The 27,001-nt window shown below is 38.6% G+C and overlaps 1 long non-coding RNA gene across 1 annotated transcript; it reads right to left on the bottom strand.

Annotated features, from left to right (window-relative positions):
• Nucleotides 1-7,490: 7,490 nt before the first annotated feature.
• Nucleotides 7,491-26,568, bottom strand: LOC139311232 (uncharacterized). Its single transcript, XR_011599925.1, has 3 exons — nt 26,491-26,568; nt 9,029-9,138; nt 7,491-7,589 (listed from the first exon to the last, which is right to left on the bottom strand). It is a non-coding gene; the product is annotated as an uncharacterized lncRNA (long non-coding RNA).
• Between the last annotated feature and the right edge of the window lie 433 nt (nt 26,569-27,001).

Genomic DNA, 27,001 nt, shown 5'->3' with positions numbered 1-27,001 from the left:
ATTTTTCTTGATCCATAATTTTTTAAGAGTGAAATATAACAGTATTTGCACTGCTCAAAACCTGAATTATGAATAGGGGAGAGCTGCTGTTTTGAACATGTACAAACTGGTTAACCATATTTGGACACAGTTGAAATGAATTGCACTTTTTCAGGGATCAGAAAAGAAAGAATTACAATCTGTCAAAATCCATTGACAGCAAGTTGTTGGTTGTACTCTTTGTGTAGTACAAGGGCATTCTAGGCCAAACAGGTTCCTCTTGGCTGAGTGTATGAACTGCTCTATACTTATGCAAGCAGACAAACCCAAGTGAAGCTAGGTTGGGATGGTATAATTCAACAAATACATCTAGCCTGTCATGGCCTTTGGCTTTTTAAGTGTTGTTTTGACAGCAGACAGACAGAAACCAAACACAAAAGTTGAACCCTACACTGGAAGGCATATGGTCAGCATCTTAATGACAGAGAAAACATTGAGTGGAGGCAAAGTTCAGTGATGTTTAGAAATAAGAGTAACCAGTCATAGATGGATGGGTTTGTTAATGCGAGACCACAGGCTTTCACAGACAACTGGAATGATGGAGGGTAGATCTCTGTCATTCTCTCTCTCTGTAATTCTGTTCGCATCACCTGGTGTAGATATCTATAGGCACCACTGTAGATCACTGAGAAGGATGTTCCCTTTTGATAGCAAGTTATTACAGTGACTGTGACAGGGGTGCATCCCAATTCTGGGATGGTAGAATGGGATGGTAGAATGGGATGGTACTACACACCAACCAACCACAGAGTGGTCCTCATTCATATTCATTCATATTAATGTCTATGAGTATGCAGTGTTTCAAAGGGGCCATCTGATTTGATGGAGCTTGGTCCAAGCACATCCTTTGAAACCGAGCATCAAATGGAAATGTACTCTGCTTTAAAGCACCACATGCCACCTCACTTGGATGCTTAAAACTCAGTCATCAATGCCTGATAAACACTATCTTTCTTTTGAAACCACTGGTCCACTTTTGGTCAATGAAATTAGAAGTGGATAGAATTCCACAAAAGTTCTAGCTTTAAATCTGACTCCATAACTATTTGAACTCATTGCTGGCTTTCTCCCAGATAGCAACTGGTCACAGACAATTCAGGATGGTTTTTGAAGGAAAGGATAGATGGTACATAGTAGGAAAGTTTACCTCTAATTATTGCCGCTTACTCAATATACAAAAAATACAATTGGATCAATAAATAAGACACATGGCTGTTGTTATTTTTTAACAGTAGAAAAGCAACCCCATCAAAAACAATATCACTCTCTTTCTTTTTATTTTCGTTTCTTCGCAGTTCTTAATATTGGCTTCCTCTGTTGAGAAAGGCAAAATGTATTCAGTATTTGCTCTGTACACATTCACATATTTAGAAAATACTCTAGTATTTCCAAACCACAGGATGAATCTCTTTCTAACCTAGAAACCCAGAAAAATCTAAGATAAACTGCTTGTCACTCAAATCATTTCAGACACTCCTTTCTTAGGCTGGTTGCATAAATTTTCAACATTTTTTTTAAAAAAGGAAAGCTAGCAAAATTGCATGCTTTATTTCAGCCTTTCCCAATCCAGATGTGTGAACTTGAACTCCCAATATTCTCCGCAATGGTCCTCTAGGATGCAGAAGTTTGAGAGCTGACATCCAGAAAGCAGCAAATGCCTGAGAAGGATGCCTTATTTATTTATTTTTGCATTTTTAAAATACATTTATACTCTACTTTTCCTCTAGGCATTTAAAGGGACTATTCAGGGGTCTTCCCCCTCTTTTTTTGTTCTCCCAACAAGAAAACTATATGGTAATTCAGTAGAGATCTAGTGATTGGTTTGAAGAAGGGGTGAAATGCTCCCAGTTTGGACCGGATCACCCGATCCGGTAGCGATAGTGAGAGGCAGTTCAGAGAACCGGTAGCAAAATCCCTGCCCCCCCCGCTCATGCCCACCCAATTGCCCAGTCACCTGCTTGCCCACTTGGCCATTTGTTGCTCACTCGCTCACTTTTCCCGCCACTCAGTATTTCCGCTTCCACCAGTCGCTTTTCCAGCACTGGGTGCTTCCTTCTGGCCCACCCACCCCACCCCTGGCCTATATAAGTTCCCCTTCCTACACGGCCCAGCTACTTTGCCCAGAAGTTTGCCTGGCCACTTGGACCTCACCTCGCCTTGCCTCGCTTCACTCGGTCGCCTCGCTGACTGCTGCTTGCTCAAAAAGGTAAGCTTTGTCGGTTGTGGCATAGCATGCCGCCCCCCCCCCCCCAATCCCCTTTGAAGTCACATAATCCCCTCTTCCAAATGAAAACATTTAGCAAAGGATCCAAACTAGAACAACTATATCTGCATTGCGAGTAGAAAGTGAAAAATATCTTGCCAATTATTTCAGATAATTCTTCCTGGCATGATATGTTCAGTTCTTCAGCTGGCCTGAGCAGACAGGAAGATTTATAGAGAGCAGTAGAAGGTGTCAACAAGCAGCAGCTGAGCAAAGGTTAAGCATGCTGCCTGCCAAAATGTTGGCAATGACCACTACAACGGGTGTTTTCCACTTCAAGACCTTCCTTGTTTCTCATTCAAACTCTCTTGTCAGCAGAGGAAGAGAAGGCAGCCTTGTAAAAATGAGGCTTTAGGACAGTTGAACTGTTCTCTGATACTGAAACCCAAACTCCATAGTCTAAATTTTTTATTCCTAATATTCTCCCATCAGAGTTGAGGTCCACTTTCACACTCCTGGCCTTCCAGAAGAGCCTAAACACTAAGCTTAACTGCCTGGACTGAGGCCTCTATAGACAGGTCTATACAACTCACCATGGCCAACTCACCATGACCAACTCGCCGTGGCCATCTTGCCACAGGACAACTCACTGCAGGACAAGAGTTACATTAATATCAAAGAAATGGTGGAATAGAATCATTAAAGAAAGGCTGCAGAAGGAAGGACAGAATGAAATGTGAGTGGCAAAAATTAAAATAATTTTTATTTATTTTAAATAATTAAATAGACTTGTTAAATTGTCCCACAAAGAGTTCTCTTGCAGTGAAGTGGCGGTGGCGAGTTGTACTGAGCCAAGTTGCCCATGGTGAGTTGGCCACAATGAGTTTGCCGCAGCGAGTTGGCTATGGCAAGTTGTCCCATTCCCTTATAGAGGCTTAGTACATTGGGGGTGGTTGATTCTCAGCTCCAGGTGGCCCTTCATTTTGGTTTTTAATTTTAATTTTGACTTTCTATTCTAATTATTTTTGTACTTTTAAACTTTAATTATATTGTAAGCTGCCCAGAGTCACTGTATTAGTGACATGGGTGCCATAGAAATCCAATGAATGAATGAATGAATGAAAAAAGTAAACATCTGGATCAGGGGTCAGTTCTACTTACCTTTATTACTGGTTTGCAACAGGATCACGCATGCGCAGATCACCAATGACAACATTGGGGGCGGTGGGTGGGGCCTCCCGCTGGTTTTACTACCGGTTCTTGCGAATTGGTCCGAACCGGGGGCAATCCACCACTGAATTTGTATACCACCCTACTCCCGAAGGACTCAGGGCGGTGAACAGCCATAGAATAAAACATATAAATACAAAATTTAAAATAGACTAAAACGAATTAAATAATTTGGCTGAACAAATTTAAAACCCCAATAATTTAAAACCAAATTTAAAATTTCCATTTAAAAAGGGGAAAGACTTAGGTCAGGCCGGCTTGATGAAATAGGAAAGTCTTGAGCGCACAATGGAAGGTACGCAGATCCGGGATCCTCCGTATCTCTGGGGGGAGCTCGTTCCAGATAGTAGGTTATCTAGATAGTTAAGGGCCCCCATTTGGAAATTCCTTGTGTCTGTTTGTGTATGAAATACATATATACCTATATTAAAAAATCTCACATAAAAATTTTATTGACTGGAATTTCCCACACGACTTGCTGTGCCCATTTTTGGTGCCAACCCTTAAAGGTTAAGTGAGGTAGAAAATGAGTCTCCTTTACATTTTTCTTCCTGAACAGCAGCCAACTCCTGCCAAATCTTTCAACATATATTTTGTGGAATGAATAAACAGATCCTATAAACTCTAGGGTGGATGGGTGGAGGAAAGCGGCTGCTTGTATTTGATTTCTGCTGAGCCATCATTTATTTTATTTGTGGTTACAGGATACGTTATATCTTTGGATTGCTAGCTTGAGTCAAAAGCCTGCACCCAGTGCCCTGAATTAATGCGAACATTTCTTTTGATTGTTTCATAATTTGAAGCATTTCAAATTGCTTTTTGCTTTGTTGTCTTGTAAATGAGATTTTGACAAATTCCAGCTATTATTAAAATTGAAAATTGTTTTGCTAGGGACTGTTTAGTAGTTGGGAAGTTTGAAAGATACTGGCTTCCATTTGTTACGTGAGTGAGACTGTCTAGAACAGTGGTTCCCAATGTGGGGTCCAGGCCCCACAGGGGGGCAATTTGATTTTTAATGGGGGCAATTTGGAACCTTGTTTAAACCAAGTTAATGGCCTTTTAGGTCTCCTCCATGTGAGTAGGAGTTCACTTTTTGAATAGTAAGAATTATATATCACGGGGAGGGAGGGCATCAGGATTTTAGAGATACTTAGGTGGGGCATGGCCAAAAAAAGGTTGGGAACCACTGGTCTAGAAAATATGCTTTATACACCCAGCATGTCAAAAGCTTTTCCCAACAGAACAGCTCTTGCACAAGAAAGATATCAACCGAAGGAAGATAGTGGCTGATATGATAAGAACTTAATGTTAACTGGCATCTCATGTCTTTTGTTGAGCAAAGAGGATTGCATGTATAAGTAAATACAAGTAAGGGAGAGGCCAAAAGGAAAAGGGTCATAAAATATTGCTTAAAAGCTAAATATAAGTGCAATCAGAAGATACACTGTGAACATTTATGAGTTTCATTGGCTACCAACTGTATGACTTGCACAAACTGAGGATTGCAAGCCTGCAAGGAAGTGTGCTTGTATGTTTTAATACTGGCCTTGCAAGAATAACGTGGAAGGATACATTTATGCGGCAACTACTTAACATAACAAGTTAGATTTGTTTCTATACAATACAGGAACAGTTAATTTTGTGGGGGCTGGAGAGATACTTACTTTGAGGCAAACACAGTGCTAACTGGTCAGGCTTGTACCATGCACTATATATTAATTAGGGCAGGATTTGGGATTGTCCCCCCTTTTTAATGGATGTGGATTTTTTTTTTTTGCTTTCTTTAGCTTTCTACATACGATAAGCTTCTTTTAGCCTGACTACAGATGTATGCACTTTGTGATCCCAGCAGACAAGAAAATAGCAGATTAGATTTTCAACAATGGAAAATGGGAAGTTTGGAGGCCAGGAAAAGAGATTTGGGGGTTGTATAGCAGAAGATTTTTCACCCCTAATTTAAGGCAAAAAGCACGCAACATTTCCATTTCTGCTCCCTAATCCCTCATGAAGTAATTTGGAGCTACAGTATTGCATTTCTGCTGACCTGGAACCTCTGAGAACCCCCAGGGATCACCATGAGCCAATCAGTGCTTGCATTCCACTGACCAATGGTAGGATGTCATCTGATCAGAGTCCCCGTAACAATTATACGCATTAGAGCAGCAAAAATCCCTTCACTCCACACCAAACAATAAGAAAATGTTTTTTTTTTAAAAAAAAAAATACTTTGTATTTTATAGATTGACATGTATTTGGTGAATTAAAAAAATCTGTTGTTATGAGGAGAAAAATTATGATTATGATGACAGCACACATTTGCTATATTTGAAGCAGAGGCAGTAGCTGGGCAGGGGCCAGGAGGCAGAGAGAGACGAGAATTGCTACCAATAAGAAAATGGCCACCTCACAGACTCAGCAGTTTCATGACTGTAAAAGGGGGGGGGAAGGCTTTTTCTGCCATTCTAAATACATCGCAGCAAAGCAAGAAATAAATTAACTCTGAAGCCAAATACTGATGGGGAGATTACACAGTGCAGAGTTGCTTGTGGCACTGGGCAAAGAGCCCATGCAGACATGCTCAAAGTGATGTTGAAATTTTAAAGAACTCCCTGGATGATTGACAGTTCTGTCTGTAAAATCTTGCCCTGAACGTTCCCTTGAAGTGCTTTTCTGTTTTGTTAAAGGTGTCAAGTTGGACTGAAGTGTGCAATCACTAGGTAGTAATTCTACTCTTATGATGGTTCTCAGCCTTGTAGACAAAGGTGTTAGTAGCCTTTAGATCCTTGCATTGCCCTTTGGGGGACAATGAATTAGACCTGAGTTAAGAATTCTTGTGCTTTGGATTCCTGCTCACAGGGTCTGCATGAAACTATCAATACAGTCCGTGCTAGGCTTTAGAATTACAAGTGTGCAGCTACAAATATTTGGCTTTAAAAAAGCCCACTTGGGGATTAGTTAGAGTGGTCTATAAGTATGTGCTGTATGTGGGGCAAGCTTTGAAAACAGTCTGGAAACTTCAATTAATTTAAAACAGAGCAGTTTAACTGCTAATAGGATGATATTATGCCGCTACTTCATCATCATTTCCAGGTTTAATTCAGAATACTGATTTTGACCTTTGAAGCCCTTGAAGGTTTAGGACCAGATTACATGAAGCGATAGTTTTTCTCAGATGGACATACCTAGTTTTAAGATCTTGAAATGAAATCTTCCTCAGGTCCTCCCACCAAATGTTAACCCTAACCCTAACCCTAATCACAATCCCAACTGCAATCCCAACCACAATCCCAATCCCAATCCTAATCCCAACCCAACCCCAACCCCAACCCCAACCCCAACCCCAACCCCAACCCCAACCCCAACCCCAACCCCAACCCCAACCCTAACTCTAGCTCTAACTCTAACTCTAACTCTAACTCTAACTCTAACTCTAACTCTAACTCTAACTCTAACTCTAACCCAATCCCAACCCCAACCCCAACCCCAACCTCAACCCCAACCCTAACCCTAATGCTGGTCCTGGCCTTAACCCTAGCCCTAGCCCAATTTTTGGAAAGCCCTTCCTCTAAAACTCAGTTGGTGCCCACATAAGCGTCATTTCATCACTAGGTAAAGATCTTTCTAGTTTCCCCAAGCTCTTCAAGGGTATTTTAATCCTCTACTCCTGTTTTGCCAAGTTTATTGTGCATCTGATTTTATTTTAATGTATAAATTTTAATCTGAATTGCATTTTGCTTTGCTTTGCTTTCTTGGTGTGTTATATTGAAGCATCCAGAAAACTATGGCTATTGGACATTTAAAAATTATAAACCATCAAAGAAATAATAAGATCATGCTAAAGCATTTACATATTCTTGCCTGATTATAAGTTAAATTTCCCTCCATTTAATAATGAGGCTACACTTCAAAAGCCAGAGTCATTAAACTTTCTTTGAGAATCAACATGAATATATTTATCACTTACAATGATGGCAGCTGTTCTTCTTTTAACTCTTTGCAACTATGGCATAATGGAATGTGAAGCTGAAAACTGAGTGGGAGGGAATGTTGGCAATAGCAGAGCCGAGGCAGCACATTTCAGAGATGGGCCCAAACCAAGAGAGTGCACAGTCCTGAGCTGGATGGATGAGGGAGAAAGAGGTTCAGGCTAGTCACAATCTAGAATTTCCCAGGGTATATCTATTTGGTTAGAAAGTTATAGCTTTAGTCTGGCAAGATTCTGTCTATTAGATGTAGACAAATAAAGAACTGAACTCAATTGGATATCACAGTGTTATCTTTGAGCTTGGGCAACTGACATCCGACCAATTTTCCTTTTTCTAGCATGCTTGCTTCCTCCACGTCTCCCTGCAGGTAAGCAGTATCAATGGTAACTACTTATGTCCCTCCTGGGTTCTTCTATTTACACATCATCTACTTGCTCAGTTATTCAAACAAGGGTGTTTGAGCAAGGATTCTGATCTGGGCAATCTTCTCTCCATCAGCTATGAGACCTTTCTCCTCCACATCTGCTTTTTGATGGGTTAGGAATATTTCTGATTTCCCTGTTATTCAAATAATGTAAAATAATGATGTGCTTACATGAGCCTTTGCTTGAAGTGGAGCTTTTCAAAACATTATTTTATCTCTACTTTTGAACTAGAGTGCAGGTGACGATAATACCTATTATTGGTTCAAATGATGTGGGAAATATCTAAATATCTTGAAATGGCAGAGGAAAATTTCTTCACCCAAGTATCAGACTTATATCGAATTCAATATGGTAAAAATAATGTTGGCATGGTAGACTTGATTTTTGAAACTAGGGAATGGAAAGCTTGGCTAATTTCAAGAAATTGCATGCATATTTACCCAGATGCATGCATATACACTATTGCTATTATAATATCCCCTCTTAACAGAGTTTAATTCTGAGCTTTGAAACAAGACCCTGAAAGCTTTGTTATGCTGTATTTTTAAAATAGTTATTAAAACTATTGAATAATAGTTCAGTTATTAAAACTGAATAAAAATATTATTTATTCAGTTATTACTAGGATTTCCTTATCATCAAGAAAGGTTAAGACATCAAAACATCAAGAAAGGTTAACACCTTAACGTCAAGAAAACAAAGATAATGACAACTGCAGAGAACACACAGGTCAGAGTACAGATCTCCAATGAGATCATCAAAACAATAAAGGGATTCAACTTCCTGGGCTCTATGTCAACCAGCGTGGTGGCTGCAGCCCTGAGATCAGAAGATGTATAGCACTAGGAAGAATTACAATGTCTGGCATGAATAATATCTGGAAGAGTAGAGTGGAAATTAACCAAACACAGATTAATTAGTGCAATGATTTTTCTAATTGCTACTTATGGCTGTGAAACTCAGCTCTGAAAAAGGCAGAGTTGTGGTGCTGTCAAATTGTGGTGCTGGAGACAACAATTACTATGCCATGGACTGCTAAAATCACAAAGACATTCTCCCCAAAGCCTCCTCAAAAATATCACTTGAAGCTGAGATCGTCAAACAAAGGATATCATACTTTGGCCAAGTCATGCAAGTTGACTTACTTGAGAAGTCAGTCATGCTGGGAGTGATCAGCAGGCAAAGGAGAAGGGGCTGCTCTAGGATCCATTGGCTGGACATTAAGAAGGATGACACTGGGGTGATTATGGCAGATCTGAAGGAGGCAGTGAAAGACAGGACAATGGAGAGTGTTGATCCATGAGTGGCCGAGGGTCAGACACGACTGAATGGCTGATAATGATAACAATTGGGATTTCTTTATCTCGCTTTCTAGCTGAGAAGCTTACCTTCCCCCCCAAAAAGGCAATGCATTAAAAAAATAGTAGAAAAACAAAAAAATAAAAGTAATACTGTAATAAAGGTACCATCGCCCGGGATAAGGCCTAGATTAAGATTTGCTGAAGGCCCTACTAAACACCAAAGTTTTAATAGGCTTGCAAACAAAAACAAAAAAACACAGCAGGGAGATTGGTCTGGATGTATGAGCAAAAGTGGGGCCACTACTGAGAAGATCCTAACAAGCCTTTGTATATAGAAACAATCCTTGGAGATGAAACCTTCAAGGGGCCTGCTCTCCCTAACAGCCTGGACAGCAGATTCATTTTGCTTCGAAGGCCATAACTAATATCTTCAAGTACACCTTGATGCACACTGGTTGCCAGCACTTCTACTATGGCAGAAGTGTTACAAGGCTGACTTTATTTTTTTTTTATTGGTTTTTATTGTGAAAATATAGAAATACAATTCTGCGTTTTTCGGTTCCGTGGTGTTAAATTATTTACATATTATTTACATAGTATTGTATCTTTGCTTGTATATAGTTTGGGTATTATTACAGGTAATTATATACAGTTAATTATATACAGTTATATACATATTGTTTACTTGTTATTTTCGTGGATTGCAACCTTAGTTCAGTAATGTACATGGTAATAGTTAACTCTTTATGAACATTATTAATTAACCTTGATACTTCTCAAATTTCATTTTTTGATTCTTTTCTCTAACCACTCATACCACAACTCCCACACATTATAATACTCCGTGTTCTCTCTTTCATTAAGTTCTAATGTTAGCTTGTTCATTTCAGCGCACTCTAATATTTTCTTGATTACTTATTCTTCGGTTGGTGGTTTTTTCTCCTTCAAATATTGAGTGTAGGTTATTCTTGCCGCTGTAGTTATATGTGTAATAAGGTACTTCTTCTTTTTTTCATATTCTGTTTTTAGAATTCCCAGGAGAAAGATCTTGGGTTCAAAATCAATATTTACTTTTATTATTTCCGTAAGCCATTTCCAGATCATTTTCCAAAATTTTTTCACTTGGGAGCAGTCCACCAGCAATGATAGTAGGTGCCTTGGTGGTGGCCACATTTCCAACAATTGGCTGACTTTAAATGTATCCATTAACTATCCAAACAGCCCCATGCTGTTCCAGTTTTAGCTTCAAGGACCTGCAATGGTATCTCATCTACCGTAAATTGCAGTAGTTCAGCCCTAAGTGATAATGGCATAACTGACTGTACACAAAAGCAGGATATAATTGGTACAATGAGTGTAAATCTACAAAGGCTCTAATGGGCACAGTTTCCACCTATTCTTTTCTCTGTTATGTCATCTCACTGCATTTAATAATGTCACCTCAAATGATGCATCTCCCTTCCTCATTTGTACTTAATTTAAGAGGAAAACTGATCTTTATTTCTTGAATACATGTTTTTTCTGAATATTATGGAATTTTTCTTTTTTTATGCCAAATATTTAGAATTTAAGCCTAGGTTGTCAGCAGATTATCTGTTACACAAAACAAGAGTCCTTTAAATAGTCAGCCTTCTGTTTTTTTTCTTTGATGGTTTTTTGTAATCTCTTTTTAAGATTGTGGTTCTAGAAGTGGATGAAATAATTCTTTTAAAAGAAAAGTCCATGAGTTTCATGAAGCCCTGTGTTAACGCTACAGATGCATAAATAACAAGTATCCAAAGAGCATCAGGCATTTGAAAAAAGGAAATGTGATTCACACGTTGCCATTGCCGTATTAACTTAGGGTAAATATTCTCTTTGCTTTTCTGGTGCTTGGTATCTTTTAAACACAGCAAGCAATAAACAAAGATTTACTACATGACTCAGAGGATCTTTCTTTCCATAGAAAATATGCAGAGGGCAGTGAAAAGAAGATAGATAATCTAGCATATTGCGTTGAGACATGCAGATTTCATTTTATCCACCTATTTCATTTGTTAAATGAACATTTATTATTCCAGTAAAGAGATTTAATTGCTGCTCATTGCAGTCAGTGCTTAAACTTCAGTAGGATTATGACATAATCCATTTAAGAACATGGACTGGATAAAAATCAGTTAAACCACTTTCCCATTCACATGTTTACTTTGCAATTAGAACACAGTACTTATAGTCCAAAGACTGAACTTCAGAGCACACATCCAGGGATCTGCAGCCAAGGAAAAGTCTCAAGTTACACCCCCTCACACGCACAAGAATGAGCATGCTGGTTAATCACAGAATCCCTTTCATATATTCCTCCTTTTTAAAGAATTAAAATACTTAAAATAAAATACTTAAAATATATAAAAAATACTTAGTCTTAGGGGACAGCTGGATGAGCATGTATGTACAGTAATTCCAAATGTAAGACCACACTTGGAATATTGCATTCAGTTCTGGTCACCACAATACAAAAAAGATATTGAGTGTTGCAATATTTTCAGGATCAGACTCAATAAGATTAGTGAGAGTTAGAGGTTTGAATATATTTTCTTTTATTTACAGCAGGCATTCTATATTCACTGAATATTCACAGATAGAAGCAAGGAAAAAGATGCAGACAGCTCCTTATATATACAATGGGAGGAACTAGATGTGGGAGTGGTGAATTATGAATACATTAAGGAGTGAAGAATAAATTAACCCCTGATACCCCGTTCATATACTATTTACACATTGGAGAATAAGGCATTTACATCTGACAAATCCCCCTCTAAATGCCGATTCGTTATGCAACACCAATTACATTCAGATTCAGGACAATACAAAACATACAATTTAGAAGTTAAATATTTGTGCTGCTTAGAAGGTAAAGGCTTTGTCAATATGTCAGCTAATTGTTCTGAAGTATCACAATGCACTGCTTTAATAAATCCATCCTGAGATAATTGTCTCACATGTTTAAATTTTATATCTATGTGTCTGGACCTTTGTCCAATGGCGTCAGATCTAGATATTTCAATGGCTGCTTTGTTGTCTTCATGCATAACAAAAGGCAAAGCAGGTTTTTTCCAAACATCTGAAATTAAATCATTAAACCATACAAGGTTATTTGCAGCTTTGGATAAACAAACATATTCTGCTTCTGTCGTTGAAGTGGCCACTAGTTCTTGTTTACCAGTGTACCAGTAAACTGGACAGTCATTTAAGAGGAATATATAGCCAGATGTGCTTTTTCTACATGAGGTGTCTCCAGCCCAGTCCGCATCTGCGTAACATGTAAGCTTTGGTTCTTTATTATCGTTAGGTTCTAACATTAAACAAAAGTCTAGTGTACTTTTCAGATATCTTAAAATTCTTTTAACAGCTTCCCAGTGATACATTGTTGGCTTGCTGACATGTCTGGATAATAAATTGAGTGGTAAAGCGATATCTGGTCTTGTCCAATTAGATATATAAAGAAGTGAACCTATGATTGATCTATAAAATGTGTTATCTTTGAATTCGGGAGAAGATTCATCAGTATTTCTTAGAAAGTCAGTTTGCATAGGAGTATCACAAGGTTTGGCATTATTTAGATTGCATTTATTTAAAAGTTCTATGATCTTATCTCTCTGAGTAAGTTTGAATCCTCTTTTAGTCTTATTAATTTGAACACCAAGATATTTGTTTACTTTGCCTAGAGATTTTAACGAGAAATGTTCATTTAGCTTAGTTACAAAAGTTTCTCTTCTCTCTTTATGTTTTCCTATGTATAAAATGTCATCCACATAAATCAATACAAATTCTATGTAATCATCACCCTTTTTGACAAAGAAACAGTTATCAGCAGTGGTAGCATTGAAGTCCATGGTTTTAAGTACTTTTACTAAACAATCATACCATTGTTTACCAGATTGTTTTAACCCGTATAAACTCTTGTTTAACAACCAAATCTCATTTTTGTTTGTGTATTGACTGTGAGGTGCTCTTACATATATTTCCTTATCTAGTTTTGCGTGTAGATACGCAGTCTGTATGTCATATTGGAATACATCAAGATTGAGTGCTGATGCTACCACTAGAGCTGTTTTGACACTCTCTGTTCTTACTGTGGGGGAATACGTGTCAGTATAGTCCTCCGGATATTTCTGTGCATAACCTTGTGCAACTAGTTTAGCTTTGTATAGGGTATTGCCTCCCTCTAAGTTCTTAATTTTATATATCCACCTGGTACCAATAATTGTTTTATCTTTAGGTGCAACTGCAGGTGTAAATACATTTAGTCCTTGTAAACTTTCCATCTCTTTTTTCATCGCTAATTCCCATTTTTCTTTTTCTTTACTAGGGAGTTTTAACACTTCCTCATATGTATTAGGTGTTGTTGGCTCACCATCCATATGCATTATATAATCCTTGTATTTATTTGGTATTTGATTTCTGGTGTTTCTAATAGTTTTTTTAGGTTTACTATCGTTATCATGCAAATATCTTGCTTCCTTTTTTGTTAGTGTATCTGTTTTTATTTTGTGTTGGCTATTTGTCCATGTTTTGGTTTTGTTTTTATATTTGTTGATATCTTGCTTTTCTATAGTCTCTTCCTCATGAGATTTTGTATCTTTGTTGTTATTTGGAAATATTTCATTAAGATGTATTTTAGACCAGTTGGCCTGTTCATGGAACACAGCTGTTCTGGAGACTATAAATTTGTTATTATTATCAATGAATCTGTATCCTTTAGTGCCTGTCTCGTAACCCATAAATCTGAGTCTTCTGGATACGTTTTCTCCCTTTCTTCTTAATTGCTTAGGTATGTGTACGTCTGCAGTGACTCCAAATATGTGCATGTGTGCTAATTTTGGTTTCCTATTATACATCACTTCATATGGTGTCTTATTTACAATGCTGGACCAGGTTCTATTCTGTGTGTAATTTGAATAATGTAAGGCTTCTGACCAGAATTGTTTGCTTAAGCCAGCATCTTCCAATGTGCATCTAATCATGGTTTGTAATGTTGAGTTCTTCCTCTCCGCAATCCCGTTCTGGAACGCAGAAAATGGGCTAGATGTGTAATGTAACATTCCTTTGTCTTTTAACCATTGGGAGAATTCTTTAGACATGAATTCACATCCCCTATCTGTCATAATTTGTTTTATTTTGATATTGTGTTGTGTTTCTATGCGTTTGTAAAATTCTTTAAATTTTTGAAAGGTTTCATCTTTGTGTTTTAATGTATAAACAAATCCATAGCGGCTATAATCGTCTACTTGACAAATATATTGTCAAGAAGTAACGTTTTCTATAAGTGATTGATGGAGTTAATGGACCAACTAAGTCCATGTGTACTAAATCAAAAATTTTGTTGGTTGATCTAGTAGATTTTCTTGGTCTGGGACTAGTTTTTAGTTTTGTAGATTTACATACTGAGCATTCCAAATAGTTTTCACAATTTTTTATTTTAACACCTTCTGCGTGTTCAGTCATTTTTTGTACTACAGGAAAACTGGCATGTCCTAACTTCCTATGTAAGATGTGAGCACACTCATCATGAATTGGCTTACCTATTTTTGGTTTTTTTTCATTGTGTGTATCTATGTGATCATGAGATATTTTACATTCATCATTGTCACTGTTGCTAATATTTTCATTATCTACTTCAATACAATCTTCCATATTTGAATCAATGTTATGCAACCATTTTTCCTTTGTTATCAGATAAGGTAGGCCTCCTTTAATCATCACAGTGCCTATATTTATTTTATTCTTCTCCAAAGTCGCTTTTCCTTTAGAAAAAACAATGTTAATGTCAGAATCTCTACTTAGTTTTATGGCACTTAGTATGTTATGAGGTATTTCAGGTATTAACAATACCCCCTCTATTTTTCCTAGACCAGGCAGGGTTACATTCCCTCTACCTAATACTTGAACCTTTTCTTGGTTAGCTACCTTTATTACAAATTTATCTTCTATAAATGAAGACAATATATTTTTGTTATTAGTGGTGTGATTAGTTGCTCCAGAATCAATAAGCCAATTATTGTTCTCATTTTGCTGTATGTTAGTGTTGTCTTGTTTATTTAATCCATTTAGTGAACCAGATTTTCTATCCTTTGAATTATCTCTGCCCCCTCTATTCTCTTTGTAATTTGGTGGGCTTCTATATCTATGTCTATCTATGGAAGACTGTCTATAATTGTATTTGTTTCTATATTCTGACCTATGTCTTTCTTTTGAAATCTTGGGGCAATCTCTCCTATTGTGTTCCCTGGATCCACAGTTATGACATTTAAATGTTTCATTATATTTTTCTTGGAAAGCTACTTTCCTATATGGTTTGTGTTCTATGTGATTGTTAGAACGATTCCTTCTTGAATTGTCTTCTGCTATTAATTTATTGGATAGACTTTCTATGGATAAGTATCCTAGATTGATTATGTCTAAATGTGTTATATAATTGTCCCATGATGGATCAAGTGAGTTGATAATAACACTTTTCATTGTTTGGTCTGAAATCACCTCCCCCCTCAAATGCAGCTCAGCTCTTATTTTGTTTAAAGATATTAAGTGCTCACTTATGGAAACCCCTGGTTTTATCCTAGATGAAAAGAAATCTTTAGACATCCTTGTGGTGGTAGCTACACTGTCACTGTGAAACAAATTAAACATGCATTGAATAATTTCTGAAACAGTCAGATTTGGCTTAATGCTGTGATACATTGCAGGAGACACACTAGATATTAATAAGAAAAATGCTCTATGGTGTAAACAATCTATTTTTAGAGTCCAAGGTCTTTTTGGGGGACTAGTGATAAAAGACAGTAAGTTTTCCTTCATAAAGACAACCTGGAGCTGTTGATACCATTCTTGCAAATTAATGCCATCTACCCTTAGCTTTGGGAAGTCACTGGGTAAATTTCCGACATTATTAGGTCCATTACTTACAACCTGAGGTAGTCCGTGGTCTCGTAAATGCAGAAAGTTACAAAACGGCATGGGGATGCTCGCAACGAGCCTGCACGGTCTCCTCGCCAGTTCATGTCTTCCCGGGCCATCTGCGTAGTCTTGCGCATGCGCGTTGTCCATTTCTTCCTTGGAGTCGTCGTGAAAGGTTCTCCTCACCGCGGCTCGCTCGTTCCGCTCCTCCTCAGATGAATCGGTCTCTGGTTCGATTTTGGGAGTCCTGACGACAGCGGTTGTTCTTCCTTTTCTTCTGAGGGTGTTGGTGCTTGCTTCGGTCTGTGGCGTGGGGCGGTATCGGCAGGGCTCTCTGGGTTCGGGCGTCGGCGCTCTCGTAGTCAGGATGGGAGCGGGCAGGTCTTGAGGCATTGGCTTGCTCGCTCGCTTCTTCGTTGGCTTTTTAGTAATTTTTAGTTTTGGCCCAAATGCAGCAAAAAGCGTTTTCATTGCTGATTTTATTTGGTAGTTTGTTGAATCACCTTCACTTTCTGATTCTTCTGAGGAGTTTGAATCTTCTTTTTCATTTTCGTTGTCTGATAACGTTTTTCGCGCCAGAAATTTTGAATTGAGCTTTTTGATTGGCTCTGCTTCGCTCACCTTGGAGGCCTGTTGAAACCAAGATGGCTGCCATTCAAAATTTCGCGCTGGATCACCGTTTTTCTTCTTCACAATATTTTTTTCTGCAGTCATATCACTCACTGTTTTTGGGTCTTTAGACTTTTCATTAGTGATGTTTTTCTCTCTCGCTGCTCCGCTGTTCTTCAGCATATCTTGGAGGTTCGCGATGAGGCTTTCATCGTTCTTCTGGCTCTTTAATAGTTTTAATATTTCTGACCTGAGTTCGTTATTCTCTATTTCGATTTCCTCCTGGTCATCATTTTCATCTATAATTTCTTCGTCTTCAGTGGTGTATTCTTCGGATTCTCTCGAAATTGCGTTTGTGGATTCGTTGATTATTTCTTGTTCTGTTTCCATTTCTTTGCTGTATGCCCTGGTGTTGGGCCTATCTTTCTTAGACATTTTTAAGTTTTTATTGAGTCAATTAACCATCCTCTGCTACCAGCTTGTTGCAATATTTTCAGGATCAGACTCAATAAGATTAGTGAGAGTTAGAGGTTTGAATATATTTTCTTTTATTTACAGCAGGCATTCTATATTCACTGAATATTCACAGATAGAAGCAAGGAAAAAGATGCAGACAGCTCCTTATATATACAATGGGAGGAACTAGATGTGGGAGTGGTGAATTATGAATACATTAAGGAGTGAAGAATAAATTAACCCCTGATACCCCGTTCATATACTATTTACACATTGGAGAATAAGGCATTTACATCTGACATTGAGGCTCTGGAAAAGGGACATAAATGACAATGGCGCTGGTGGCTAAAATGTATGAAGGACAATTACAGGAACTGGGTATTAGTCTAACGAAAAGAAGGACTAGGGGGACATGATAGCACTGTTCTAGTATTTGAGGGCTCCTACAATGACAAGGGGACCAAACAATTTTCCAAAGCACCAAAAGGAAAGACGAGAATCAATGGTTGGAAACTAACCAAGAGAAATTTCCTAATGGTGAAAGCAATTAACCAATTAATTAATTAATTGTCAATTAATGGAATAGCTTGCCTTCAGATGTTGTGTGTGCCCCATCACCGAAGGCTTTCAAAAAGAGACTGGACAACCATTTGCCTGAAATGATATAGTATCTCCTGCTTGAGCTGGGGGCTGGACTAGAAGACCTCCAAGGTCCCTTCAAACTCAATTATTCTATGTAATTTTTATGTTATACTAAGTGGTCATTTGATTTTTTTTTACTCTTAAGCTCTTTACATTGAAACAAAATGCTATGTATTTTCAGATACATTTGCCTCTCTAAACATACCACTATTCAAGCCACATTCTTAAATTATTTAGCTAGACTATCACTGGGACATTTATACATTTAACTAATAAAAGATTGACAGGAAATAAGCACTGTGGCACCTCGAAGTCATCCTTAATTGGTTGGTTCGGGAAGGCGTGATAAGTACCAAAAACCATGAGTACCAAACACATTTTCCCTATAAGGAATAATGTAGTGAGTCACAAAGCAGCCAACAAGCAACAAATTCTAGCTTGTGCATTGAGTTCTAAACAAATGATGAGTACCGGGATGAAATTTTCATGTCAAAATGCATTGAGTACCAAATTCGATAAGTTTCAAAAAAGTTGAAGATACCAAAGTACTGTAGGAAATCAGTGTGAGTACTATAATATGGGCTACTATACTACCAGAAATGTAGTATGAGATCAGTTTGTGCCAGGGGTGAAATGCTTGCGGTTTGGGCCGGATTGCCTGATCCGATAGCGATGGCGGCAGGTGGTTCAGAGAACCGGTAGCAAAAATCCCTGCCCCCCCCATTGCCCAGCTGAGCCATGTGATCATCAGAGGCTTTTTAAAATTATTTTTAAAAGCATTTTTTCTACAACCTCTTCGGCCGAAAAAAATGCTTTTAAAAGTAAAAAAAAAAAAGCCTCTGATGATCATGCAGCTCAGCTGGGATCGTCAGAGGCTTTTACAAGCATTTTTTTTACAATCTCTTCGGCCGAAGAGATTGTAGAAAATATGGTTTTAAAAGTTAAAAAAAAAAAGTTGGCCAAGCCCACTCAGTCAGATTACCCCACCACCACCAAGCCACGCCCACAGAACCAGTAGTAACAAATTTTACATTTCACCACTGCTTTGTGCTCCTTGATATGAGAATACATGAATACAATACTGTTGGATTTTCTAAATTGTTATATCTAAATGCCTTCTTTCAAATTGGGCGGAAAGTTATTTCTTGTGTGATTTGTCTGGGAGATACTTCTAATCTTTCTTCTTTGCTCTAGCCTCATGGCAGTGATTATTTCAATTAATTGCAATCTTTTTGGCTAGCTTGGTGGGGGAAAAAGTCTAACCTTTCATTATCCTTAACCTTGCTTGGCAGCTTGCTAAATTGTTATTGTTACAATTATAATTTCACAAGTGTCAGTTCCCAAGAATTTACATTTGCTGAAGCTGCAAACTGTTCCGACAGGAATTTTCCAAGGATGACTGAAGTCAAAAGTTACATTCTTTTTATAGTAAGAATTGGACAGACATCCAATATCAGAGGTGAAAGATTCTTCACCTCTTGCTAATAATCACCCGAGAGAAGTCAAAGGAGTGCTAACCGTATGGATTTGAACATCAATTACTTGATTTTCTTTTTAATGCCTGTAACAAAAACCATTACGGTCAGGTTTGAAATTTTGTGAAAGTTGGTAACTCTCTGTCTCCAAAGCTCTGACCTGTAATAGCAAATGTAATATAGTTGTTTAATGGTGAGGGAAATGCATTGACTGTGCACAAGGTTATCTGTATGATGACTAGGTAACACACTGAGGTGTTGTATGTTTAACCTCAATTAGGTGGCATCAGTGGTGGGATTCAAATTTTTTTACTACCGGTTCTGTGGGCATGGCTTGGTGGGTGTGGCATAGCTTGATTGGCATGGCTTGGTGGGATGTGGCAGGGGAAGGTTATTGCAAAATCCCCATTTCCTCCCGATCAGCTGGGGCTTGGGAGACAGAGAATAGATGGGGGCGGCGCCAGTCAGAATTTTTACTACTGGTTCTCCAAACTACTCAAAATTTCCGCTACCGGTTCTCCAGAACTGGCTAGAACCTGCTGAAGCCCACCTCTGGGTGGCATCACATAAATCATAAAGTATAGTTTACAAGCCATAATTGGTGGCTATGTTAAATTGCTACTTTTAATGCAGAGTTACAGTATGCCTGTCTAGCAGAAGTTATGGGGCTGTTGATGATTTTAGTTACATTTGCTGCCAGTAATGCAAACAATATGTGTTCTGCTCTGCCAAAGCTTAAATCTTGCCATTTTGAAGACAACAATTAAAATTTCAGGGTTGAAATATAGTTGGATATCTCACAAACATAAGTGCAAAAGCCAGGCTTTTTGGTAACAAAGAAAAAGAAAGTAATGAGGACTACAAGACATAAAACTATTTTGTTCTATTTCAGCATAATTTCAGGTGTGTCAGATCTGGAAAAAAAAACACAGCATCGGTATACTGCTAAGCAATAAAAAACAGTTTGATTCAGATGTCTATCAAGATTGTCAGTCATGCAGGTCATAGTTGTCTCAAAGGTGGTGCTATTTTGTTTTTTGTTTTGAAATGATTTTTTTTTTTTGAGAAGGAAGAAGAAAAAGACGTATTGCTTCCCATCCCGGAAGCTTCACCAGTTGTAGTGGATGATGAGGGAGATGGAAGGCAGATACTGACACTTGAGATAGTGTGTGTGTGTGTGTGTGTGTGTGTGGTGGGGGGAATAGAAGGGTGGGTTCTGACAGGATGGTGAGATTGGGGAATGGAAAGATTCTGTTTTCTTTGCAGTCAACTTGTCTTAACACTGTCCGAGCGCCGTTGACTTGGGCTACTTGGGGCTTGGGGGCTTTATCTGTGCCCCCAGGGTCACCTGAATCAGAGGTATGGAATATTTTTGGAACAGCCAAAAGGACTGCATTGTATACTGGAGATAGCCGGTGTTGGAGTCCTCTCCATCTGTTGAGGGAGGGCTGTTCATTTTTAATATACATGGCAGGGGTGGGTTCTAAATTTTTTTACTACCGGTTCTGTGGGTGTGGTTTATTTTGTGGGCATGGCTTGATGGTCATGTGACAATTATTTAGGATTTAGCAGAGGTACTGGTCTACCAGGCTTTTAATTGCTTGCAGAGCTGTACCAATCTACCCATTTATTTTGTGCTAGCACTGGTCTACTCATGTATTTTTGCAGGCACTGATCTACTCATGTATTTTTGCAGGCACTGATCTACTCATGTATTTTTGCAGGCACAGATCTACTCATTTGTTTTTTTTTAACACTGATCAGCTGTAGGGAGGGCCTTTGAAGCCCCGCAGCAAGAGTTTAAACATTTTTTTTTCCTCTAGCCATCAGCTGGGACTCAGGAGGCAGCAATAGATTGGGGGTGGGGCCAAATAAAAGGTAAGAATAACGTGGGGTGGGTGGGTGGGTGGGTGGGGGGAGTGGGGGCAGAACTGGTTCGGTGATGTCATATCGTCACCGTTACCGGCTCAGGGGAACCAGGCCAAACTGGAGGAACCCACCACTGATACATGACCTCTTTTACCCCTATTTCAAACCAATGATCTTCTCTATCCAGAATGTGAACTTTTCTATCCTCAAAAGAGTGACCTAGTTTGATTCAGGATTCTTTTCTTATTTTTTGTTCTGTAAAAAGTGTTTGATAATTATTATTAAAGAGCAATATGTTCACATTTAATAATACATTTCCTTAACTTCGTAGCTGTTGTGAAAGCTTAACATAAGAGAAGAAGAATAGCTGACTAAACATAGCTATGCTTCCCCCCACCTCCCAATTTGCTGTGTTTTATTAATGCATGTTAGACTTGGGTCAGCCAATTCAAACAGTAGCAAAAATGAGGTCAGAATACCAACTGGAGTCATTCTGATTGTGGACTTTGAAGAACATTGTTAGGAAAGAAAGTTATTTTTAGCTTGTTCATTTTGGATGCACTGTATTGCTAATAACACATCATCCGAGAATTTTATCATGAAAGAAACTTATTTCTCCTGAGAGATTTGTGTTTTCCTGGGCTGATTAGTATTTCAGAAAATAATGCAGATAGTAAATCCAAATAATATATGCACACAGATGATAAAGTAATTGATTTAGAAATAATGAAGCACCCAGAATGCATGCGTGGACACACACACACACACACACATTTTATATATTGCATTCATTATATATGTCTGATTTTGTGTGTATCACATTTGAGAATCCCATAGATATTAAAACTTTCCAAAGTGAATGCTTTTATAAAACAAAAACAAACCATAGAACAAAACTGCTTCTTCTGTGGCTGTAGGAGTCAAATTAATTCTAATGAAGATGATTTAAAAATAAAGGTTCTGACCTCAAAAAACCTTTTCATGCTCTCTTAACAGCTCCAAAGCCAATTCTTTTTGAAAAAAGAAGTATGCTAGGAGCAGAATAGGATAACTCACTATGGTCAACTTATTGTGGCCAACTCACCTTGGCCAACTTGCTGCAGCCAATTCACCATGGCCAATTTGCTGTGGAATAACTCACCACAGCCAACTTGCCATGAGCCAACAATTCGACAATTCAATTTAATTATTTAAAATAATTTAAAAAATGTTTTAATTTTTGTCATTCACATTTCATGTTGTCCCCCTTTTTGCATTCTTTCTTTAATTATTCTATTTCACCTTTTCTTTGGTGTTAGTGTAACTCTTGTCACTCAGCGAGTTCTTTGCGACAAGTCGCTCCGTGGTGAGTTGGCCATGGTGAGTTGGCCATGGCAAGTTGGCTGTGGTAAGTTGGCTGCAGCATGTTGTCCTAAACCAGGGGTCCTCAAACTTTTTGAACAGGGGGCCACTTCAGGGTCCCTCAGACTGTTGGGGGGGCGGACTGGCTAGGTGGGTGTGGCTGCCCCCCATGTGACTGGGTGGGTGTGGTTAGATGGTCATGTGACTGGGTAGGTGTGGCTGGGTGGGCACGGCCAATTTAGCAGTCCATTTTGCCAATTTAGCAGTCCATTAAATAATACACACAAATGAAACTTTAATTTGTTTTCCTCCTGGGAGTGTTTTATTTGCTTTTGTTTGACTTTTCTTTTTACTAGATCATTTTTTAAGTTGTTTACGAGTCTAGTGGTCCACTTCAGAAAACTCAGTTTTGCAGCAATTCTTCTCAGCCCCAAGGAGGTTACAATCGACATTCATCCATCTCTCCCTCTCCCTCTCCCTCTCCCTCCCTCTCTCCTTTGCTAGAAGAGCAAATGGGGGTGGGGAAGACAAACATTGCTGAATCCCATTCCATTCACTCTCTCCCTCCCATCTCTCTGTCAGGAAAGAGATGGCTCCTACAAGAGCAAATGGGGGTGAGGAAGAGAAACTTAGCTCCATTCCATTCCATTCCATTCCATTCCATTCCATTCCATTCCATTCCATTCCATTCCATTCCATTCGCTATCTCCTCCCATCTCTCTGTCAGGAAAGAGACGGCTCCTACAAGAGCAAATGGGGGTGAGGAAGAGAAACTTAGCTCCATTCCATTCCGTTCCATTCCGTGGTGGGATTCAATTTTTTTAACAACCAGTTCTGTGGGCGTGGCTTAGTTGGGGGTGTGTGACTTGGTGGTCATGTGACTGGGTGGGTGTGGCTAGCTGGTGACCTGGTGGGTATGGCTATGTCCGTAGGGACTACTCAGAGGGCTGAAAAAAGTCATGTTAATGTTAAAGATTCTTTAGAACATATTCCCTATTTACAAGAACTTCTAGTATAAAAGACAAAATTAGATCAGTCATCAACAATTTGGAAAGGTCAGAAAGTGATAGAACATCTACAGATATGGCAAAAAATGGAAGAAAATAGTAAAGGAGAATGACACAGTGACCAATAGTTTGGAAAACATTAGTTTAGATACTAATGCCAAAGAAAATAAACTTAACAAGATGCATACAATATCTTTAATTTCATATGGTAGCAAAATAATATTTAGATTATAGAAAGTGCTTTGCTTGTATTTATCATGTCAAGATGTGGAATGTCTTTTAAAAAAGTAGGAATCCCAGAACATCTCATTGTTCTTATGTGAACTTATACACAATATGGATATAATATGGCGAAACAAACTGACTCCAGATCAGCAAAGGAGTGAGACAAGGCTGCATACTGTTCTCTTATTTATTCAACCTATACGATCAATATGCATCAATATCCTTGACTTACGACCACAATCGAGCCCAAAATGTATGTTGCTAAGTGACACATTTATTAAATGAGGTTTGCCCCATTTTATAACTTTTCTTGCCACAATTGTTAAGTGAGTCACTGCAGTTGTTGAGTTATTGACCCAGTTGTTAGAGAATCTGAGTTTCCCAATGACTTTGCTTGTCAGAAGGTTGCAAACAGGCATCTCATGACTCTGTGATACAGCAACCATTATAAATATGAACTAGTTCCCAAGCATCTGAATTTTAATCATACGACCATGGGGATGCTACAACGGTCGTAAGGGTGAAAAACAGCCAGAAGTCACTTTTTTCAGTGCCAATATAACTTTGAACAGTCACTAAATGAACTGCTGTAAGTTGAGCACTACCTATATACAGAGGGAAGCTGGCTCACAAGAAGATGGGTGGAGGAAGAAACAAAAAGAATCTGTATTGTGCCAGTGATGATATTGTGATAGCTGAAAATGCAAATGATCTGTAAACTCAACAATCTACTCCTGAAAGTTGAGGATCACCATGGGAAAAAAGGGACTAAGATTAAATATAAAGACCAAACAAATGATAACAGATCCAGGGTTAGCATTGACAATGAAGATACTGAAGAGCTGAACAGCTTTTGCCTTTTAGGATGGACTACCCAAAGTAAAATATTCAACAGACAAGATGTTGACTACTACAAACTAACACTTGGAAGCCAAAAGATATTCATATGTCATTAGAGTTCTGGACCTGCAAAGGTCAACATTGTGCAGGTAATGGCTTTTCCTCTGTGGAGGCCAACGCTGGACTCTAAAGAAGCAAGATAAAAAAAGCAGTGACATTGTTGAACTTTGGTGTTAGAGGAGATTCCTGAGTATATCATTGACAGTCAAGTCAGCAATCTGATGAATTATAGAACAAATCAATCTGGTGTTTTTACTTGACACATAATTGACCAGGCTCAAATGATCATATATTGAATATGATAATTATAGAAAGATCTAGTTCTCTCGAGAAGTCTAGGATGCTGGGAAAGATGGAAGGAAAGAAAAGGATGACTGGTAGCAAGGTAAACGAAGATTACAGCAACAATGGGGTGCACTATTGGAAAACAAAATGGCATAATCCTACATATACAGTTGCTAAGAATGGACCATGACTCTAATGGCACGTAATAAATTTCTGGTCTGTGCGAATCTTGGGAGAGGGAGCTAAGGGGAAAGAAATGCTGCCTAGGGAATGATTAGAGAAGGTGTGGGGGGGGAGTCCACAGCTGCATTACAGGCAAAGAAGTAAATTCAGAAAGGATCTTCCCTAACTTATCAGGCTATAAAAAGAGAGGGGGTGGGAGATCTCTACATTTAGACTTGCAACATTTTGTTAAGGTAGTCTTGCAATAAAGTAGAATTAACTCATCTGATTGTATTTCCTGTCTGGTCTGCGTGGGGAAGCTGACAATTTCTGGGTGAGGCTTGATGGGGAATAAATTTCTTTGCGCTTTTTGGCTCAGATGTTTGTTATTTGATGTATAGTTGTGTGTGTGTGTGTGTTCTATACACATATACTGCACACATATATTTTAGGTTCATCTTTTCCACATCTGTATCTCATATAGTATGCTGTGGAAAACTTGCCACCATAGTCTTCAGAGGAATTGCATAGTATTTGAAACAAGGTTGGCCCTGAAAACGTCTGTAGACAGATTCTGAAATCAGAGTTGATCAGCTTTGTATCAGCCTTGAAGCACACCATACAGTAACTACATAGGCATTTCCTGATTTGGCAGAATTATTGAGGCATATAAATGGGTTGAAGGAGTACAGTTTAGTATCTTCTGGAGGAATCTTTGGAATAGGGGACCAATGCCGAAACATGTGTTTTGATGTCATGATGCAAACCAAGTGTCTGATACCAGGATCTTGCTATTTTGCAACTTCTTAACTAAAACAAATAGCTACAAACCTATTCATTTTCTTACATATATGGCATTAGACAATTGTAGCAGGACTCCGTGCAAGACACTTCTCATAGAAAGCACTTCTAAAACCTCAGGGCATTACTGAGGGCTGAGAGTTGGATTTTACTTTGGTGTGCATTCTATTCGGAAGCAATGCTACAAGAAAAAGAACCTCTGTTTTATCAGGCCATGCAAGAGGACTCCAAAAATTAAAAGCTTCAGGATGAGAGTCCAACTTCATGGTTGAAAAACGCTTCAGACCTCTGAGCCTTCATTTTGGTTCTCTATGAAATGGTTGGTGAAAAAACAATTAGTAAATGTAGTTGAACTGTTTACCAACATTATACTGCCTTCCCTTTAGAAAATTGATTGCCCAGAAAATTCTTGATTCGTGCTTCCTGCCATTTGACTCATTGTCTTCTCCTACTCAATGATTATAATTGCTTTTCACTGAAATGGAACATCTGTTTATCCCCCCCCCCTTTAGATAGCTTCCAATCTATATAAATGTTATCTGATGGTTACTAGCTTGGTTTCTTTCTCATCTATCAGTGAATACAAGGAATATATCCGTACCTGGGCAATTTTTCAATGAGAGGCCAGTGTCTTCCCATATAATCTGCTTATAGTAAATGCTGGGTTTGTTAACCAGAAAGTGGGCAGTTCGTGACCCAGGTACTGTGTCACAGGGTGAGTTCCCATTCCTGCCCCAGCTCCTGCCAACCTAGAAATACAGAAACATGCAAATGCAAGTAGATAAATAGGTATCACTTCAGTGGGAAGATAACAGTGTTCTCTGTACCTTGGTGTAGAGTCATGCCAACCACATGACCATGAAAGCATCTTTGAACAACATTGGTTGCCTTTGCTAGGAAACAAGAGATGAGCACTGCTCCCTAGAGTTGGAGACAGTTGGACAGGAGAAACCTTTACCTTCAATCAGTGGTGAAATCTAAATTTTTTTACTACCGGTAAAAAAATACCACGTTCTGTGGACGTGGCTTGGTGGGCATGGTGTGGCGTAGTGGGCATGGTGTGGCGTGGTGGGCATGGCTTGGTGGGCGTGGCAGGGAAGGATACTGCAAAA

The sequence above is a fragment of the Pituophis catenifer genome, unplaced genomic scaffold (genome assembly GCF_029215685.1).
Source record: "Pituophis catenifer annectens isolate HBS135680 unplaced genomic scaffold, rPitCat1.0.hap2 SCAF_2, whole genome shotgun sequence".
Lineage (NCBI taxonomy): Eukaryota > Metazoa > Chordata > Lepidosauria > Squamata > Colubridae > Pituophis > Pituophis catenifer.
The sequence above is the reverse complement of the archived record's forward strand: the minus strand, read 5'-3'. Positions and strand labels throughout refer to the sequence as shown.